The sequence below is a fragment of the Camelina sativa genome, chromosome 3, assembly GCF_030686135.1.
Source record: "Camelina sativa cultivar CO46 ecotype springtype chromosome 3, ASM3068613v1".
Taxonomy (NCBI): domain Eukaryota; kingdom Viridiplantae; phylum Streptophyta; class Magnoliopsida; order Brassicales; family Brassicaceae; genus Camelina; species Camelina sativa.
In genome coordinates, this window is record NC_141882.1 from 26,100,264 (window position 1) to 26,117,179 (window position 16,916).

Consider the following 16,916-nt stretch of genomic DNA (forward strand, 5'->3'; position numbering starts at 1 on the left):
TTATTCCCATGGTTCAGGCTCATTGGGATACCACTGCAGCACTATATCACTCAACCTCCGCTACGTTTCGATTTTCCAAAAAGCTTAAGTCTCTCAAGCCGGAGATTAAAAGGTTAAGCAGAAACCGTTTTGGGGACCTGACTAAAAAAACCAGAGAGGCATTTGAAAAGCTCTGTAAGTTGCAACTTGCTGTACACTTGAACCCCATTGGGTTGGCTATGAGAAACGAATCAGCTGCTTACCACAAATGGATGCACTTATCGGGATTGGAAGAGCATTTTTTAAAACAGCGGTCAAAGTTACATTGGTTAAAGGTTGGTGATGGCAATAATAAGATTTTCCATAGAGCTGCAAAACTTCGTCAAATGCGTAATGCAATTAAGGAGATACAAAGTCCAGACGGTACGATAATTGACTCCCAAGAGGGGCTGAAGGTCAAAGCAGAGAGGTTTTTCCGTGAGTTCCTTACTCATAAGCCGTCCCAGTACACAGGTATGTCTGAGGAGGAATTGAAAGAACTGCTACCTTATCGCTGTTCGGAGGCTGACAAGTCTCAACTTGTTCGAGAGGTTTCTGCAGAAGAGATTAAGAATGTGTTGTTTGCTATGCCGCGAGATAAAAGCCCGGGACCTGACGGGTTTACTGAGGTGTTCCTAAGGGAGACATGGTGTATTATCAAGGAAGATTTTATTGTCGTAGTTCAGTCTTTCTTCGTGTATGGTTTCATACCTAAAGGAGTCAATACAACAATCCTTGCTCTCATTCCTAAGAAGACAGAGGCTAAGGAAATGAAAGATTATCGACCTATATCTTGCTGCAATGTGATTTATAAAGTAATCTCGAAAATAATTGCTAATAGGCTGAAGCTCTTACTCCCAAACTTCATTGCTCCTAATCAATCCGCTTTTGTCAGAGGCAGACTGTTGATGGAAAATGTCCTGCTTGCTTCGGAAGTGGTCAAAGATTATCACAAAGACACTATTACTCCCAGATGTGCTTTAAAGATCGACATATCAAAGGCATTTGATTCAGTTCAATGGCCTTTCTTGCTTTCCATGCTTTCTGCGTTAGGATTTCCTCCGCAGTTTATCAAATGGATTGAACTCTGTGTCACCACAGCCTCTTTCTCAGTGCAGGTCAATGGTGAACTGGCCGTTCTATTCCGTAGTGCGAGAGGACTGAGGCAAGGCTGTCCTCTATCTCCCTATCTGTTCGTTATTTGTATGCATGTTCTGTCCCATTTGTTGGATAAGGCGGCTCTGGAGCAACGCATAGGCTATCACCCCCGCTGTCAAAAGCTGCTGCTAACACACTTGTGTTTTGCTGATGACTTGTTGGTTTTTACAAATGGCACTAAAAGTTCAATTGAGGGTACTTTGCAGATTTTTGAGCACTTTGAAGCGGTTTCTGGGCTTCAGATTAGTTTGGAGAAATCGACTCTGTATATGGCAGGTGTTAGTGACACGGTCAGAGAGGATATCCTTCTTTCTTTCCCCTTTGCTTCAGGCAATCTACCTGTTCGATACCTTGGTCTGCCTCTTCTCACCAAGCGGATGACAACCTCTGATTACAAGCCTCTCATAGAGCGTGTTAAGGATCGCATACGCAGTTGGACAACACGACACCTCTCGTTTGCGGGACGACTACAACTTATCGCTTCTGTTATTCATAGCTTGACTAATTTTTGGATGTCTGCTTTCAGGCTACCCAGTTCCTGCATTCATGAAATTGATAGTCTCTGTTCTGCATTTTTGTGGTCAGGACCCAGTTTGAACCCAAAAAAGGCCAAAGCGGCATGGTGTGAGGTATGTACTCCAAAGGAAGAAGGGGGTTTAGGTTTGCAATCATTGAAGGAAGCCAACAAAGTAAGCTGTCTAAAGCTTATTTGGAGACTGCTCTCGACAAAGTCCCTCTGGGCTCAATGGTTGCGAATCTACTTGATTAATAAAGGATCATTTTGGTCGATCAAGGAGACTACTACTTTAGGGTCTTGGATGTGGAAGAAGATCCTGAAATATCGTCAACTTGCTTATGATTTTGTTTCCTACGAGGTGCATGGGGGTTCGCAGGTTTCATTTTGGCATGATAACTGGTCCTCTCTCGGCTGCCTAATAGTTACTGCAGGACAGCGAGGCTGTATTGACATGGGTATCGGTCTCTACGCAACCGTTGCGGAGGTTGTCACGACTCACCGTCGACGACACCATCGCAATGCGTGGTTCAACCAGGTAGAGCAGATTATCGATCGGTTGCGTACACAAGAACTAGGGACAGGGGATGACATTGTGCTCTGGAAGGGTAAGGGAGACTGCTATCAGACCAGTTTTAGCACAAAGGATACTTGGGAGGCCATTAGACAACAAAAAACGAAGAACACTTGGAATAGAGGAGTTTGGTTTAAGCATGCTACACCTAAATACTCATTCCTGGTTTGGCTTGCTCTTAAGAATCGCCTTTCAACAGGTGACCGAATGCAGAAATGGAATGTGGGAGCTCAAACACAGTGCATCTTCTGCAATCGCGCCATGGAAACTAGGGACCACTTGTTCTTTACCTGTCATTACTCGAGGGAGGTCTGGTCGGGTCTCAGCTCAAAGTTGCTTCTCACGCGCTACACAAACTCCTGGACTCATCTCATCCCGCTGCTCACAGATACATCACTGGGTCAGGACAAACTTTTTCTACTTCGATACAGCTTTCAGCTTACAGCCCACTCAGTGTGGATAGAACGCAACAATCGACAAAATGGGACACCCGCCATTCCTTCTGCTCAACTTGCCCGAAGACTTGACCTCCAAATCAGAGACCGGTTACTTTCTATCAAAAAAAAAAAAAAAAAAAATCTCATTATTTTAGTATCTTTTTTCTAATATGTTGCTTATGTTTTACTTACATTTTGCTTATAATTTGAGAACGTATTTTATACAAACTCAATCTTTTTTACCAGTGTACACATGAATTTCACAAGCTATTGTAAACAAACTCTAAGGGTATTAGACAAAATTTTAAAATAAAGTCCTTAAAATATTTAAAATGATATTATTAATCTGACTTATTTTCTGTAAAACATTTACGTGATGAATTTAAAGGATAGTTATTGGAGATAAATGATCAAATAAATGATGGGGTTTAGGCTTTCAAGATTTAGAAAAATTCAATGATGATTTACTTGCAAAAAAAAGCATGGCCACTAATACTATATCCAGATTCTCTATTTGCTAGTGTTATGAAAGCTAGATATTATCAATATCAAGATGATTCAATACTTGATGCAAAAGCTCAGAAAAAAAAAAACCAATCTTATGGCTGGCCATGACGACTAATATGAACAATATCCAAATTCTCTATTTGCCAATGTTATTAAAGCTAGATACTAGCAAGATGATTCAGAGCAGAGCTCATAGCCTGGTTCTCTACAACCCAGACCGTATTTCACTTCTCCAATGTTGGGTTAGGCACTAGTGCGACTCACCACCTAGGAAATTGGCATCTTTTCTCTACTTCTTTCCCCCTCTATTTCTGTATCGTCGTACTAGTAGAATGGTTATGCAGGCTCCTTTGTAAACGATTTATAATTCAAGAAAATCCTTTAACAAAAAAAAAAGCAAGATGATTCAGTACATGATGCAAAGGCTCGGAGAAACCAATCTTATGGTTGGTCATCTCTATAAACTGGAATAGCTCTTTTGAAAAAAGGATCAAGTTTCATTGTGGGAAATGGGCAAAACTATTCGTGTGGGCATAGACAACATGGTTAACGTTCATCCACCACGCCCAATCTCTACAAAATTTCTACAAGATTCTTTTCCTTTACAAGATTTGATTGTCAAACATGATACATAATTAATGGTCTTGGGACATAGCTAAATTATCTTCTTTAGTAGCCCATGGAGACCAGGAGATCATAAAAAACAATTCTCTCTACAAGAAGAAAAACCATATCAATTAATATGGAATTATACCTTCTGGGGCGATTACACAGTCAGATCATGATATTGGCTCCTAACTCATGATCCTCTAGAGGACAATGTTCACCCGAACATCCCTCATGGTTTAGTGGAACTAAAGTATAAAATATGGAAGCTATGCGTAATGTCGAAAATAAAACATTTTCTCTGGCGTACTATCTCTCTAGTCCTGCCTACTACCACCAGACTTCGAACCAGAGGCATGAACATTGAATCGACATGTTCCCAATGTCGTCAGGAGTATGAGACCATAAACCATGCTCTTTTTACCTGTCCCTTTGCTACTTTGGTCTGGCGCCTATCCAACTCTGCATTATTGGAAGATCCTGAGGAAAACATCTCCAATTTCATAACTTATTCATCTCATCAAGACATCTCTATTTATGATGCTTTACAACCTTTTTGGCTTCTTTGGTGTAACGATTATGTTTTCAACAATTACAAAGAAAGTGTGAAAGTGCTACTAAAACTGTTTTACAAGCTCAACACAAGATTGGATTAACATTGTGTTCACTAAGATGACTCCTATAATAAATTCTGATCACCGAACACAGTAGTGGACAGCTCCACACCACCCTTCAGTGAAATGAACCTTTAATGCAGCTTTTGATATTAAATAATTCCCAGGCAACAGAAGGGTTGGGTAATTCGAATTCACAGCGGCACGCTCCTTGTTTGGGGTTCAACGAATTTAGGTCATGTTGGGATACCACTCAAAGCAGAAACGAAAGCATTGCTAGTTGGTTTACAACAAACATGGATCCGTGGTCAATGGTGTTTTGAGTAATAAAGCTCTGACAAACCTGATTCAAGATGTTCATTACTGGACTTGAAAATTTACTTCAGCTAACTTTCTCTTTACAAAGAGAGAATGTAATAGTTTTCTGCCTATAACTTGGCAAAATTTGGTTGTCTTGAAATCATTTTTTACTCTGATTCTATAACTCAGCCATTGTGGCTACGAGACTCTATGGCTGCAAATGGTTGCATAAAATTTTTAAAAAAGTTTAAACAAAATTGGGTTTAATAATATTCAACGCATTCATCTCTAAAATAGTGGTTGAACAAGTTGAAGATTTTTGCTGTAGAAGTATAGTTTTTTCAACTTTTTAAGTTGAACGGGATGAATAATTTTTTCCAACTTCTTCAACCTTTTTAATGCAAATAGTGAAAATTGGTTGAATAATTTTTTTCAACCGGTTCAATCTCTTCAACCTTGCAACCATTTGCGTATGTATTGACAATCCTTAAATGGAATAAAGTAGATATTTTGTGGAAAAAAAATTATGTGAATGAATGCTGAATCACAATAAAGTTTTGAATTAATTTGTCTTGTTTCCAATATTACGTGTATGCAATTTTCTACAAAATTAATGTTAGTTTGTTAAAAATCTTTTTAAGCAATTTTCTACAAAATTAATGTTAGTTTGTTAAAAATCTTTTTAATTAATAGGAGTGATAGGCATGGAGATGACTTTGGTTAAAATCTTTTGGGTTAATCGGATTGTTAAGATTTTTTTTAAATAGCAGAAAATTAAAAATTACTATAAGAAATTTAATTAAATTTTGAAATTATCGACAAAAGAAAATAAAAATATATAAAAAGTTACATTTTTTTTTTTTTTGCCAGAAAAATAAGAAAGCGTTTAAGTAGATTTCATTAATGTATGAGTTTCGTTTCAAAAATTGATATAGATTTGGGTTGAGGAGGCCCATAAATGAATCAGTCGGGTGGATATAGAGGCGTGGGTAAACTTAAATCATAAAGAAACCAAAGCAACAAAAATAGAAAAAAAAAAATGAAACCAAGGTTTGCCTCGAAGTTACGCCAAATTGGTCCCGAGGTAGTATGTAATTCTTTCATCTTCTTCTTAATTATAGTCATTGTTTAGAGGTTGATCGATGATTGTGGATATGGTGGAGATCGATCGATGACGATATATACTTTATCTGATTTGTCACACCCTAATAACATCCATAATCCTTAGATATTAATTAATGCTTTTTTGCTTCTAAAGTTATTATTTTGCTAACCGATGATTTTCCCTGATGGATGGATTTTTATAGGAATTAGAAAGTAGTATTATGGGGTCGGTGTGTAAATATACATTGTATTTATGTTTCCTTAGTCTAATACCTTAGGGTTCTCATGCTTGTATATATACGCTATGTAACACATCTTAATAGACTGGAGCCGTTTTATTCCTAACTTTACATGGTATCAGAGCCTAACCTAGATCCAAAATTCTTGTGAACGGTTTCAATCATGACAGACACAGAGAAGCCTACGACTACTGAAGGGAAAGGTAAAGAGATTGTGAGGGTGTCCGAAATGGCCACATCCTCGCCTCTTTACTTGCATCCGTCCGAAGGACCGGGAAGCTTGATCACCACGGTGCAATTGAAAGGGGACAACTATGAAGATTGGTCTAAGCATGTGCGGAATGCCTTGCGTACTAAACAAAAGTTGGGTTTTATTGATGGGACTTTGGAGAAACCAGTTGTGGCGGAAGAAATTGAGCAGTGGGAGGTTCTTAATTCAATGATTGTGGCATGGCTGATGAATACAGTCAAGCCGACGTTGAAAACAACGATTTCAATGGTGGATGATGCACACACGTTGTGGGAAGATTTGAGGTTACAGTTCTCGGTTGCGAATGGACCAAGAGTACATGAACTGAAATCAGAATTAGCGAACTGCAAACAGAAAGGAGATAGTGTGATGATTTATTTTGGAAGACTTAAGAAGATGTGGGATGAGCTGGCGGTGTACAAGCCTTTGAAGTTGTGTTCATGCGGTGAATTGGCAGCACACCTTGAACAAGATAGAGATGAAGAACGTACAAATCAGTTTTTAATGGGGTTAGATGATGTTCGTTTTGGTGGAATACGATCTACTTTAACAAACATGGAACCGATGTTAAAACTGTCTCAAGTTTATCAGCGAGTGGTGAGAGATGAAAGACAGCAAGGTATCACTCGAAGCACGGAAGAACGTGTTGATGCGGTGGGCTTTGCGATTCAAGCTGGGAGCAAAGGGAAAACATGGGAGTTTCAATATCGCGAAAAGGATGTTACATGTACGCATTGCGGTAAATATGGTCATGCTCTCTCTGACTGTTTCAAGATCAAAGGGTATCCAGATTGGTGGGATGAACGTGGTAGAAATTATGGTGAAGGAAGAGGGGCTGGAAACAGAGGAGGTCGAGGACGTTTTGAGAGAGGGGGAGGAATGGTTGGAAGTTTTGGTCGGGGAAGAAGTTCTCATCTGGCTCGTGCGAATGTGGCTGAGACTCATCCTGAGGTTGGAACTGCGAATTCAGCACTCGCTCAACCCATCGCAAACTCGGCGGCAACCACACGCAAGGAGTTAGATCGGGCCTCTCTACCATAATTTACCGACGAGCAGCTAACATCCTTGATCAGCCTTCTCAATCAACATAAGACAGCACCCACGACATCAAAACTTTCTAGTAAGACAGATATGATCATAGACTCTGGTGCGTCACACCATATGACTTCAAATATCGATCTTTTGAGTGATATACAATCGATATTGCCTTGTGCTATACGACTTCCTGATGGAGATCGGGCTATGGCTGAAAAAAAAGGACGGATATGTTTAGGTGGCGATGTATGGTTAAATGGAGTGTTGTACTCTCCAGATTTGACGTGTTCTCTTATCTCTGTTGCTAAACTACTTAAAACAACTAAAGGGTTTGCTACGTTTACTGAGGACGTGTGTGTTTTGCAGGACCGTACTTTGAAGATGATTGGTGCGGGTGAAGAGTGTGATGGGGTTTACAAGTTCAGAGAAGTCTTTGGCGGTCAAGCAAACAAAACAACGAGCAGTGATCAACGTGAGCTGTGGCATCGACGTCTTGGGCATCCATCTGATCGTGTGCTATCTTATTTATCTAGTATTTTTGGTGTTGGGAAAACTGTTTAAACAGACGAGGGTTGTGATATTTGTTATCGAGCTAAACAAACTCGGGATTCATTTTCTGAAAGTCATAATAAAGAAAATGCAATTTTTGATTTAATCCATTGCGATATTTGGGGAGCTTATCGCACTCCGTCTATGTCAGGAGCTGTTTATTTTCTAACTATTGTGGATGACTATTCCCGTGCCGTCTGAATTTATCTGTTACTTGAAAAACAAGAAGTTTCTGAATGTTTGCAGAAATTTTGTGCCATGGTCACTCGTCAGTTTGACAAGAAAGTGCGGGCAGTTCGTTCTGACAACGGCACTGAGTTCACCTGCTTAAAACGATATTTTGATAAGGAGGGGATCCTGCATCAAACGTCTTGCGTATATACACCGCAACAAAATGGACGCGTCGAATGGAAACATCGACATATCCTTAATGTTGCACGTTCTTTGATGTTTCAAGCTTCTTTACCGGTGAAGTTTTGGGGAGAATGTGTTATTGCTTCAAGTTATCTTATCAATAGAACTCCCACGCCGTTATTGCAAGGTAAAACTCCTTATGAAATGTTATATGGCAAGCCACCTTCATTTGACAGTTTGAAAGTGTTTGGATGTTTGGCTTATGCACATAAGATCTCATGGGATAAGGATAAATTTGGGGAAAGGAGTCGCAAATGTGTTTTCTTAGGTTACCCGTACGACAAGAAAGGATGGACCCTGTACGATTTAGAGACAAATGAGTTTTTTTGTCTCTCGTGATGTTCAATTTCATGAGACAGTGTTTCCACTATCCACGACGGCTACTGCAGAGCGTGACACTATTAGTCCTTATCCACTTCTGCAGTTGTTTTCTGATGATGATGATTTCGGGCCAACATCGCAGGTGCGAGTTGAAATAGAGGAATGTGTTTTGGATAATGCTGTGGGTATATTGCCTTCCCTTGATAATGGCAATGGTTCTCCTAGTCCGACGGTTGATGACAGGGGGAGCGCTGATGTTGCGACTCCGGGTTTGCCACAAGTACATGTTGTTGAACAGTCGACAGAACAGCTTGGCAGAGGACATCGCCATAAAGTTCAATCTAAGCGACTGCAGGGATATGAGGTTTCGTATCATTTACTCACAAACGATCTCCCCCCATCACCCTCTTCTATCTCCGCCTCATCTTCTCCTACAGGTACGGTCACTTACCTATAGCAAATTATGTCACCTATGATCGTTTCTCTGCCAATCATGCAGTCTTTCTTGCCGCTATCTTGGCTGAAATTGAACCTAATACATATGATATGATGAGGCAATGCAACTCCAAGTGTGGCGAGATGCTGCTACGTTTGAGGTTGATGCTTTGGAGGCACAACATACATGGGATGTCTGTAACGCCCCCGAACCGTTCTATAACCACGCAGGTCATCGGACAGCCACGGAACGCTACGATGGGAACTGTACCGAGGTGATCCAGTCGAGGGACGGAAGCTGCAGACTTCCTGACCGGTCCTCCTTGGCACAATTCCACCCGCAACCGAGACTACTTAGGCTTTGCAACCCTCGTGACCTGGTGCGTTGTGTTGACCCGGACAAGGCCGAGTACCATTTGCAAAATTGCCATGCTTTTCCGAAAACTGGATATATTACTTCAATAGTTTATTACATTTAAAATAAATCATTAAAGCAATACATAGAGATAGTCGGAAAATTTATCATAAATTACTTATGAAAATATAGGGTTTTTACAAAGAACACAAGAAAACCCTATCCGGTACCCTAATGTTTGCTCCAGCTCTAGACTTACTTAGGCTTCCAGCAAAACAACAATATTATCACAATAGACTCTTAACTCTTACACGACTCGCAAGGACGACTAGTATGAACAAGAAACACTTGCAATACGTTAGACTCCTTAACCTTACCACCACACAAAGACATCTAGAATACTACAAGGATCGCTTTGAATACCCTAGACTCTTTTCACCTAAGGGCCCTCGATAATCTGTTCCGGTTCCATACCATCCCCCATGCCGAGACCACAAAGGTCACCAGCAATGAGCCCGCAATTATGCTACATCGTCATGTAGCGGTCACGCTAGTAGCTAGCTAGCCGTGACAGTGTCCCCGCGTGAGTGGTCATCGGGAACTCACGCGTGACAACCGCATTTAGAAACAGATATCGACTTCTATTCTAGCTAAAACTCGAGAAACCGATTCAAGAGACTAAGCTAAAATAAAACACACAACAATTCAAGCAATGCTAGGTCAAGCAAACAATCCTGAACTCAAGCAAGAATCACAACATACAATAATCAACAAGGAGCAAGAACACAATCAAGCAACTTAAGATTATTCTACATGCATGCAAGTCCTAAAACGCATGCAACCATTTGATTTAACCATTTTAAATCCTTAAGTCCAAAACTACGCATGCAAGGCCATTTTGATTTAACCTAATGAATCCTCTTAGTCCGATTAAGTGTGCATGGCCATTTCGATTTAAACTCATGAATCTTCTTGTCCGATTTAGCATGCAAGTTCATTTCGGTTTAACCAATTAAATCCTTCATAATTCGCTACCATAATATGCATGCATCATTTTAAAACCAGTTCTTCATGCATCTAACCTACATGCATCACCGCAGAACTCACCTACATGCACTACCGCAGAACTCACCTACACATGGTTATCTTCTCATAAAGCCTACCATGAATCGCATGCAACAAAATTAAACTAATTTTACATGCATGCATTACCGCAGCACTCACCTTTTCACGCGTTGATGCTTGCCGGACTTCACCGCACCACTCAATCAGACAACCTTCACGACAACCGCTTCTCGCTCTCGTCCTTACTCAACCGTACCGCGTCTCGCTTCGTGGTCCGGAACCGCCAACTCGTCCGCGGCCTTCTTCGATCACAAGATACGTCTCGCTCTTGGTCTTTCTTTCTTGTCACTAACTCCGGTTCTTTTCGACGATCTCTTCGACCAAACTTCGTCCTTTAACAATGGGTTTCTCGACAGGATCTCCTTCTTCTTCTCTCGATTTCTTTCGACAAGACTCCTCCTCTTTGACGTCTCATTTTCGACACAACTCCTTCTCTTCTCGGTCTTCTCTCGGCGAAAGTTTATGATCTCTTTCTCGATCACTCCCTCGGTCTTCTCTTGACAGTTACTCACGGTCTCTCTCTCGATTTTTAGAGAAACAAGACTTTGGATGTGTGAGAAATTTGAGAGCAAAAGGAAGAAAATGATCAAATGAAGTCGCGAGTCACTTATTTATAGGCGCGATTCTTCTTCCTTCCTCTTTAGTGCGATTCGACAAGTGGCTTTTCTCTTGGCTGCATGTGGCGCGTGTAACTCACCGCCCAATTAGCTTGCGACACTCCATGTAAAACACCAAAATTATCTCTGCATGAATGCATGCAACGCGATTGGTCAGTTTTCGCAAAGCGTACGTCTCCTCCTTTTTCCGACAAAATGCGTCCCTTCGTCCAACGTCCTCGTCCGTTCTCGACTTTTCTTGTCTTGCCCGGACGCTCCCCTTACGGCACTATTCGGACAGTTCTCTTGACTCCTCGGGTACTATCGCTTGGTACGTCTCGTTTGACTCGAGCAGTACATCTCGGACAACACGGCCCGTACGTCCCGGTCAACATGGCCAGTACGTCCAGTGCTTGGCCATCACTTGGTCCGTCTTTTCCTTCTCAAATTCCCTTCGGCGTTCGTCTGATACGTCCGGTACACGTACGTGGTACAGTACATGGTACATGGTACCATCGGCCATTTTTTGATCTGTCCAGAATTTCTCGGACATTCCTTCTGTACTTTTTCTACCTTCCCTCCTTGCCTTCCTTTTACGCCCTTTTTAATCCTTTGGCCAGGGACTTTTATTTTGAAATTTACTTCTTGGTGAGGGTCATTACATTCTCCCCCCCTTATAAGAATTCGTCCCCGAATTCTCAAACCTTCTCCGTGTTTTCTTGTGACGTCGATACTTCATGACATTTACGTCTCCGTTTTGTGGTTATCATCACATTGACAGCTTTATTGAGATCCTCCTTCCCTTCGATAATTCATCTTCGTAGTCTCACTTCATACTTATACCACCGTTTGCTCACTTCATACTTATACCACCTTTATATTCTTTACTTCTCTTTCTTCAGCTTTTCTCGACTCTTCTCTTTTCTCCGTATTATAACTTGGTTCACTCCACCATCTTGATATGCTCCTCCTACGACTTCGTATTCTCTCCTTTGTTGATCACACATCTTTGCTCCTCTGGCTCCTCCGGCTCCTTTACCCTTATACTCATTTTCACTTCTCTAATTGCTTTAGCTTCGCGTTCCTTAGGTTTTCAACTCCTTCAACTTCCTTAGTTTCACGTTCCACATAGTTCCTCCTTTGGTTCTCTTGTTCTTCATACCTTGGTCCGATATAATACCTTCTCCGACCTACTTGGTCTCATCTCCATATAACGGAACTTCCACATACTTGATTTATTTTGATCATTGGTCTTGATCACGCAGTCTTGGTTCCTACTAAATCAACTTCTTTAACTTCAATGTTTGTCTCCATCTCCAAACTTCTTTGGTCGTCTCCCACACTTCATCTAACTCTTTTGCTCATGAAGATTTGATTGGATGACCTCACTTATCTCGCCACTTAACACCATAATGCTTTATATTCTTCGTCATCATATCTTCCACACTTCAACGCTTTCTCTGCTCATCCACCAGGATTGATTTGAAAGATCCTTTCTGGTTTCTTTTTGCGTCTTCCTTCCCACTTAACTCTGGGATCACACATTACTCCTCGCACCTTCTTGGTCATATTTGATCTAACTTTCTCATTTTGTTTCGCAACTTTCGATTGATTTATGCCGCTCTTTCTCTCTTTTAATTTCTTGTGATTCGCCTTATCCTCCTCCAACATTGTTCTTCTTCTTTCGATTCTTAACCAAAACTGGCTGCCCTGCCTTGGTTGAACTCTCTTGAACTTTCTTGAGCTTCTTCTCTTTTGTCTGATCGCGCTTTGTGGTGACTTACGTGAATCCTCATCAACCGTACTGAAGCAATGCAAGCTAATTATGCAAATAATTAACTGTGCAACCTATAAAACTCAAGCAACAATCAAAGCAAGTAATTCAAACAAGCAAAGATTAGCAAGCAGTTAAATAGCAAACAAACACGGCTAAAGAACACAAAGTACTTAACAAAAGATACGAAGGTTCTACACCACTTAGCCAATAAATTTAAAGGGTTCGGATCCTAGATAAACACAACACAGGTTAGGTCTAGAAGCGTAAGAAAACTATCCAACCCTTACACAAAAATCCCAAAAGAAACTTCCCTTACTCCCCAAAGTTCTACTGGTTCTTGAGCCTAGTACACGCTTCGCAAGTGCACACACACTCTCTAGCTGGCTCATCAGGTGGCGGTTCAGTGGGAGACTCGATTGAGGTAGAGGTAGCAGACATCGAGGTTCCAGCTTGGTTTGTCGGGTTCTCTTCTACTCGTTCGATTCGTCCTATCGGGTTCTCTCCTGTGTCCACATGTCGACTAGGTAAGGTCATCGTCTCTCGCACAGCTCGATACGGGCAGTTGAAAGTGTAATGCTCCGCGCTTCCACACTGCGCACATACAATTTGTTCTGGGATTGGCAAGTGTTGTGGTTTCGTCCTCCAACAGTGGTTGTTTAGATGCCCCGGCATCCCACACGTATCACACGGCCTCGTGTATCTCATAAGATCTGGGTTTGGGCAGCGGTAGGCAAAGTGCCCTCGCATCCCGCACCACTCACATTCCTCATTCGTCGGGTCACACATGCGCCTCAGCTCCGTTCTCCAACAATGCCTCGTCCAATGTCCGACTCTCTCGCACAGCTCGCAGTAAGGCGTGTTCCGCATATGAACTTGATTCGGATAGACCACTCTCTTACGGGTAGTGGCCCTCACCCTCAGCCTTCCTCTCGGTTGATAGGTCACTGGCCATGTCTCTGGCTGCTCCCTTGCCTGGAACTCTTGGTATGACATCCTCGGCCTCTTCGAACTCGAGCTACTCTCTCCTTCCTCAAACCTTACGTGGCTTCGGTTTAATCTTCTTAACTCATACGTTCTAGCCATCCTCTGCAAATCTCGGTCCATTGGTTCCTCTTCTTCTCCCGGTAATACCATCCGTAATGGTACAGCTCGGATGGGACTGTTACGCCTCAGCACAATCTGATTTGGCTCCGCTTGGTCCGGTATAACTTGGTCTCGATCATCTTGATCTCTCACGACTTGACTTGGTTCTCCTCGTTCTCTTACAGCATCACTAGATTCTCCTTGTTCTCTTACCACACGACTTGGTTCTCTTTGGTCTCTCGCAACTCAACTTGTACTAGTCCTCAATCTCGCGTCCTCTTCACGCTCCGTTCTCGCATCATTTTCTTGATCTCGATCCCTTGGCATTGGATCATGATCAACCCTTGGTTCCACTACAAATGTTAGAATCCCCTCATCATTACTCGATAGAATATCGATCACTTCCACTTCTCGGGTCGCTGATTCAACAGTTCTAGAATCTCCTTTGGTTGGATTCTCTTCTTCCTTGGTTTCCGGCACAAAAACTTCTCCATCGCCTTCGTCCGCTTTCTCCGGTGAACGCATCTCGTCCAACATGAGAAGGATCCTTGCAACCGTCTCTGGCCTCTCCTCTGCAGGTTGCTCTCCGCTAGTGCCTCTGGTCTTGGGTACAACTCTTGCACCACTCGCAGCTCCTTCTTGTTCCGGCACATACACGTCCGTCAAGAAGTCCAAAATCTTATCAATCGCCTCCGGGTACTCCCTCATGTAGTTCTCAGAATTGATATCGTCGCCCTGATCTTCCACAAGATTCAACAATAATTTCTGTAGCTTGTCGGCGAGTTTCACCTCTGCCTCTCCATGATCTCCGATCGGAACAGTTTCAAACTTTCCTTGCGCATCTATTCGCACTTGAAGACGACTTGATTCACCAATCTCGAACACAACCGTCTGGTCATCTTGATCCCCTTCTTCGTCCGTTTCATCGGGACACTCGGACGGATCAGTCTCGATAGACATACTGTCCCCTTCTCCGATCAATCGCCGATCCACACTCCATGTGTTCGGATCTAATGGTTCCTGACTACTCTCTGACTCCGTCGACAAAAACCCATTGTGATGCCCACAATCTTCATGTCTCGGCCCCTCATCTCCTGAACCATCCCCGCAACCTGATTCACCTGAAGACATCTAAAACCCACAAGAAACAAGGTAAGATGCTTAGTCCATTCTAAGGTTCAACTTAAAACTAGACAAGCGAACGACCGGATACAAGTTTTGTGTTTTTGCGACACATTTACTCGATAAACCTTTGAAATGCACAAGTGCTCGCGGGTTCGTAAACACCACTCTGATACCACCGTTGTAACGCCCCCGAACCGTTCTATAACCACGCAGGTCATCGGACAGCCATGGAACGCTACGATGGGAACTGTACCGAGGTGATCCAGTCGAGGGACGGAAGCTAGACTTCCCGACCGGTTCTCCTTGGCACAATTCCACCCACAACCGAGACTACTTAGGCTTTGCAACCCTCGTGACCTGGTGTGTTGTGTTGACCCGGACAAGGCCGAGTACCATTTGCAAACTTGCCATGCTTTTCCGAAAACCGAATATATTACTTCAATAGTTTATTACATTTAAAATAAATCATTAAAGCAATACATAGAGATAGTCGGAAAATTTATCATAAATCACTTATGAAAATATAGGGTTTTTACAAAGAACACAAGAAAACCCCATCCGGTACCCTAATGTTTGCTCCAGCTCTAGACTTACTTAGGCTTCCTGCAAAACAGCAATATTATCATGAGTAATCTAAGATTACTCAGTGAGCCTGGGTACCCCTTTATCCTAAACAGGATTCTACTTCCCAACCCGACTACCCCAACAAGGTAATAAACAAGCAAGCAAGCTATCAAACCAGCTAAACCAACTAGCAAATAAACACAGCCAATAATCAAAGCAACGCAACAGAAACAATAGCGGAAGCAAAATAAACCATACACAAGTGAGAGAGATTAGATCACTACGACTCGACTCGAACGATCTAGACTCGCTACTCACAGAGAAAGATGACTAAAGGTGCAAGGACTGCTCGTAAGCATGCTCACTTGGACACAATAGACTCTTAACTCTTACACGACTCGCAAGGACGACTAGTATGAACAACAAAACACTTGCAATACGCTAGAATCCTTAACCTTACCACCACACAAAGACATCTAGAATACTACAAGGATTTCTTGGAATACCCTAGACTCTTTTCACCTAAGGGCCCTCGATAATCTGTTCCGGTTCCATACCATCCCCCATGCCGAGACCACAAAGGTCACCAGCAATGAGCCCGCAATTATGCTACATCATCATGTAGCAGTCACGCTAGTAGCTAGCTAGCCGTGACAGTGTCCCCGCGTGAGTGGTCGTCGGGAACTCACGCGTGACAACCGCATTTGGAAACAGATATCGACTTCTATTCTAGCTAAGACTCGAGAAACCGATTCAAGAGACTAAGCTAAAATAAAACACACAACAATTCAAGCAATGCTAGGTCAAGCAAACAATCCTGAACTCAAGCAAGAATCACAACATACAATAATCAACAAGGAGCAAGAACACAATCAAGCAACTTAAGATTATTCTACATGCATGCAAGTCCTAAAACGCATGCAACCATTTGATTTAACCATTTTAAATCCTTAAGTCCAAAACTACGCATGCAAGGCCATTTTGATTTAACCTAATGAATCCACTTAGTCCGATTAAGTGTGCATGGCCATTTCGATTTAAACTCATGAATCTTCTTGTCCGATTTAGCATGCAAGTTCATTTCGGTTTAACCAATTAAATCCTTCATAATTCGCTAAGCCTTTAAGCTAACCTCCCGCGAATTTACGCAATCATAAAACAAATGAACTTCGCCAATTTCAATCATGCATGCAGTTTTCTTAACCAAATTTTAAGT

General features: G+C 42.1%; 1 pseudogene; it reads left to right on the forward strand.

Annotated features, from left to right (window-relative positions):
- Window positions 1-6,234: 6,234 nt before the first annotated feature.
- Window positions 6,235-9,354, forward strand: LOC147947713 (uncharacterized; annotated as a pseudogene).
- The last annotated feature ends 7,562 nt before the right edge of the window (window positions 9,355-16,916 follow it).